Raw genomic sequence first — 6000 nt, 5'->3', positions numbered from 1 at the left:
AGGGACTAAATTTCAAAATGAACTTGGACAGGATCGGAGCGTCCGATCTCCCCCTGTTAGGTGTCAAGTTGGAGTCAACACGTGGCAAAGATCGGACTGTCCGATGAGGTGGCGGGACATGTGTTGACAGAATGGTGACACGTGGTGTGCCATGCAGGTCGGACCGTCCGATATGTGTCTATAAATAGGGGCGGATTTGGCTCATTTTCAATCGTTCAGAATCCTCTTCTCTCCCGTTATGCCTTTATTTTAAGGGCTTTGGGACTCTTTATTTAAGAGTTAGAGTAGGTAGTAGTATTTTTATAGTTAGCGGACAATGTCCGTAGTAGTGGCCAAGCGGCGGAGCTTTGACGAGGTGTCCAGGGGTCGCAGATAGACTGTGCCCAAGCTCTGGGACATGCGACATCAGCGGGATGACGACGGACGAAGGTATGACTTTGGTTCCCTATAGTAAATAAGGAGTAGGCTATAGTTTAATTAAGACTTTTATAGAATGTTAGGTGATGTTTGACATGCTAGATAATACATGGTATTTATGTATTGTAGGCTTGGACCTAGAGGGGAGCTTCTAGGATCTGCCTTAGTAAGATACGAAAGTATTATTCGAGATATCCAGATTGAGTATGCATGTATTATGTGTTTGCATCTATTATGTGATTGCATGATTTATATGTCTTTATATACAGCATGTCACGACTGTATGTTGCATACATGAGCATATTGAGCCTTTACCTTAGAGGTATTCTGTAGTAGGGCGCTCACCCTACGAGTTTGTGGATGGTTGGATACGTAAGTCTTGTGTCCGGTCACCATTATGGTTGGACACTTGTACTAGTATCAGGTCACCATTATCCACTGGGTATATGAGCCACCTCCTGAGGTGACGACGCAACATGCTATATACCCTGGGCCCGGTCTATGAGCTAGTTTTTTGACCTAATTATCTTGTTACCCAGTTCATTTGCATACATGCACATATAATAGTGTATACTCATACTCTCGTACTGAGCGTGTTAAGCTCACTTTCGGTTATTTTTTGTTATCTGGATACCCCATTCAATGGGGGAGATGCATGTAGTTCTCCTGTTGACAGAGAGGTAAGGTGGTGACCAAGGTTGGATGTCAGGGTTGACCACTAGGTTTTGCTTTTCTGGTATTGATTTATTTAAGTTTCGCAATTTACTCTGATTAAGATTATTTATTGATTAATTGCATGCTTAAACTTCTGATTAATAGGTGATCACGGTGCGAATCACTATACATGCACACAAATCTCCACCTTTCTTTAAACTTTACACCTCTTCACTGTACTCATAACACCTCAATAAAAATAACACCTCAATACTTAACACCTAAAAAATAACACCTCAACATTTTCTTTCTATGGACATGTAGCTCAGAAACTTTCCTCTTCTTTTATAATGGACGCTTGATCAAGCTAATACAAGGAATTCCAGGTTTGACGGGGTATTATGACCCGAAGGCCTTATCCTCACGTCGTCAACTTTAGTGGCGGGTTATTATGACCCGAAGGCCTTATCAAACACGCCGTAAACCTCATTTGATGGGGCATTATGACCTGAAGGCCTTATCCACACGTCGTCAACCTCAATCGTAACATCAGCACAAGTCATAAAATATTTTACCCCTTTCGTTTTCCTCAAAAATCAACATAATACACACCAAAAATCACACAAAACACACACTTACTCATGCACCCAACACACACACACACACCCAAACACACATAAACACGCATATATGCACACACCAATACACAAATACATACACTCACACACACAGTACACACACTGTTCAGGAACACACACATACACACACACAGAGTATTGTTCATGGGTACTGTTCACGTTGAAACACACATTGAAATTTTCATATATTTATACATAAATATTAAATCTCGCCTAGTTTGTTAAAAACATCATCAAATCCCTTAAAAAACTATATGGCTTCAACGATACATGAAAAGAATGGGGTTTTAGTTGTCTTATACCGTAGTAGAGATGATCCGAATATGATTCTGTGATTAGAGCAAACCCGAAACACGATCGAAACTGATAAAAAGGTGAGCAAAACTAGAACGCTAACTGCCTCCCTTTTTTTTCACGCCTCTCCCTCTCTCTCGTTCTATCTGCTTCGTTCTTTTCTTCTACTGCGTTATTTCTTATTTTCTTTTTTTTTAATGTTTTTCTCCCCCCACCCCCATTTTTTCTAGTTTGAATTTACTCCAAAATCTTGGTTCAATAATATATTTAATCTATTTTTTATTATAATTCTAATAATCTAAAGGGTCTCGTCTACTCCTTAATATAAATATATATATCTCACTAGACAATCCAAAAGTCTATATAAATAAAAAAAAATTATATCTCTTACTGTGTCTGAGTATCTCTTCACTTATTTAAAATGAATTTCGTCCCCAAAATTCGCATAGCCTCGGCTACTGAAAAGCTAATATTCACTTATTTAACTCTCATCAGATTGTTGACCTTATCATATTCTGTCCCCTCAAAGTAGGCCATAAGGTCAAAGCTGCCAACTTAGCGGAGGTTTCTCGAGTCAAAACCTCTAACTCAAACCTTTGCATTTCGATCATCAAGGGTCGTTGAACTGTTAGTTGTGCTATAGCCCTGCTGATTTTCTGTTAAAGGCATTGGCCACCACGTTGGCTTTACCTGGGTGGTAGTTGATCACGCCGTCATAATCATTCACCAAATCCAACCAACGACGTTGCCTCATATTCAACTCTTTCTGAGTAAAGAAGTACTTGAGACTCTTGTGATCCGTAAAGATCTCACATCTCTCACCATATAGATAGTGTCTCCAAATCTTGAGATAAAAAACTACTGCTGATAACTCCAAGTCATGAGTAGGGTAATTCTTCTCATGGGTCTTTAACTAACTCGAAGCATAATCAATTACTTTCTCATCCTGCATCAGTACTGCTCCCAAACCTAAATTAGAAGTGTCAGTATACAACAAATAGCCTTCTTGCCCAAATGGCATCGTTAAAACTGGGGCCTCCACTAGAGCTTGCTTCAGTCCATCATTATATTCCCCTATATCTCCAGAACAATATATCTGAACACCAAATTCGAAAGAAGTTATTTCCTCGATGGGACAGCCAAACTGAACCCTACTACTGATATATCAAGAATTACAGACAACCTTCTCATGCACGACTCGGATATAAAATAATGGGATGCTCTTGAATATAACAATGCAGTAGAAGACAAGTCAACTAAAGATATCATACTTGTGACCAGGGTGGTAACCTCCTCATTTTTCCAAATAGTCAGAATTTTATATTATATTATTATTAAAGTATTAAGAAAAATGATGACATTACAACTTGGTATTAAAGCATGGTCCGGAGATAATCGCCACTCTCACCACGCAGATATCTTTCATATTCACCGCAAAGTTTGTAAATTTTCAAGTTAAAGTTATATTTTTTTGAGGTTATTATTATTTTAAAGTTTAAAGGTATTGAAAGGGAATGTTTTATAAGTTGAAAAAAATATTTAATTCTCTATTGAGGTATCAAGTATATTGGTCATGGTGGTCTATTGGAATGTTTGTAGACAGATGTCAAGAAGAGGACTCACACGAAAGGATAAAGGGGGCGATGACTGTAGTACAAGAGAACATATTCTGGATGGTATGGCTCAGTTGTATTAGCAGCTGACAGGCCAAAGAGGCCAAGGGCGAGGGGTACAGACGGGCGTGGGCCTATGGACCAATGGAGTACAGGAGCGCTTCAGGCGCAATGGGTCGAATGAGTTAGCAGGTAGCACAGAACCAATGGAAACTGAGGAGTGGATCAAGTCTTTGGAGGATATATTTGAGTACATGCAGCTTGCAACCGCCTACAGGGTGAGATGTTCAATGTTTATGTTGAGGGGCGATGCCAGACTTTGGTGGGAAGGTTTCAAGGAGGTATTCACTGAGAACTATTTCACTGCTGATGGACAATCCCAACTGACCAAGGAATTTCTAACACCTAGACAGGGAGGTAGGGCTGTCCATTTTGACCGAACCGAACGTCGTCCGAAATCCGAACCGAATGTAACTGTTCGATTCGGTTAAAAATCGAAAATATTTTGGTTTATCGGTTCTGTTTTCAGTTTTAACCTAAATTCTATTTTTTAAAATTATTTTTGTTATTTTTTATATTTATAATTATTTATTTTATTAATAAAAAATAAAAAAAATTTAAAAATGCAAAAATGATTAAAAAAAGTTAAAAAAGAAAAAAAACAATTTTCGGTTCAGTTTGGTTAACCAAGAAAAAACCCAAACCAAATCGAACTGAATCGAACCAAAAATCCAGAAAACCAAAAACCAAACCGAATATTCGGTTTAGTTTTTGGTTCAAACCGAATTTTCGGTTCGATTCGGGCGATTAACCGATTCGTGAACACCCCTATAGGTAGGTATGAGAGTTGCAGAGTATGTGAAGAAATTTGAGAGGGGTCTACTTATTTCCATTGATAGGGACGAATGCTGATGAGAAGCTGAGACAGTTTGTGGATGGGCTGAAACCCAAGATCAAGCAAGATGTGTAACTTGCTGAACCGATTGATTATAAAGCAGCAGTCGATAAAGAATTGAAGGCAGAGCGAAGTTGGAAGAAGATTGAGGCTAAGAGGCAGAGTAAGAGGCAGGCCTTCCAACACAGTGATCAGCAGGGACCGTCAAAGAGAAGGAATGTAGAACCGACACAGCCACAGACACAATGACAGCTTGCACTAACTGCACCGCCCAAAAATAATGAGAAATCCTTGTGCCCTCAGTGTATGAGGAACCACCATGGAAAGTTCATGTGGAGGCAGAATGTGTGATTCAAGTGTGGAGCTCCTGGTCATTTTGCTAAGGACTGTCCATAGTTGAAAAATCCAGTGCAAGGAAGAGCATTTGTGATGATTGCGGAACAGGTAGACCCAAACACTACGGTGATCATAGGTATGATATTTTTAGTTGGGTTGTCTACTACTGCATTTCTAGATTCAAGAGCATCCCATTATTTTTATATCTGAGTCGTGCATGAGGAGGTTGTCTGTAATTCCTGAGAAATCAGCAGTAGGGTTCAGTGTGATTGTCCCATTAGGGGAAGAACTTCTTTCGAATATGGTGTTCAGAGATATTGTTCTGGAGCTACAAGAAAATGTAATGATGGACTGAATCAAGCTCTAGTGGAGGCCCTAGTTTTAGCGATGCCATCTGGGCAAGGAGGCTATGTGCTGTATACCGATGCTGCTAAGTCAGGTTTGGGATCAGTACTGATGCAGGATGGGAAAAATTGCTTATGCTTCAAGTAAATTAAAAACCCATGAAAAGAATTACCCTATTCATGACTTGAAGTTAGCAGCAGTAGTTTTTGCTCTCAAGATTTGGAGACACTATCTATATGGCGAGAGATGTGAGATCTTTACGGATCACATGAGCCTCAAGTACTTCTTTACTCGGAACGAGCTGAATATGAGAACATTAATGGTTGGGGTTGGGGAAGGATTATGATTGCATGATTAACTACCACCCAGGTTGTAACGCCCCGTTTTTATCTTAAATGAGTTTATTTGAGTTAATCGGAGATTACAGAGTTCACAAGCCGACTTGTTTTTGATCAGGGTCCTTTTTGCAAATTTTGGTAATTTTAGGGACTAAAGCGCAATTATCGGTTTTAATAGATATTTATAAGGCTTTTGAACCAATTCTCTTCTCCATAACCTCCATTGCATCGCCTCCCTCCATTAGAGTCGCCCCTTTGAGCTTCCAAGCTTTGGGATTTCAGTCCGAACTCGATCCGGCCGTTGGAATTTATTTTTGAAGGCAGATTAGAGATCACTGCAGCGAGAGCTCCGTTATATCGTAAGTTTTTCTACGATCGGATACATTCTAGTTATTGGATGTTGTTAGAATCGTTTGAGATTCGAGTATGTTATTCTTGACAGAGTTCTGATCGTTTATTATCTGTCGGTT

The sequence above is a fragment of the Henckelia pumila genome, chromosome 3, assembly GCF_033568475.1.
Source record: "Henckelia pumila isolate YLH828 chromosome 3, ASM3356847v2, whole genome shotgun sequence".
Lineage (NCBI taxonomy): Eukaryota > Viridiplantae > Streptophyta > Magnoliopsida > Lamiales > Gesneriaceae > Henckelia > Henckelia pumila.
Note: the sequence above shows the minus strand (reverse complement) of the source record.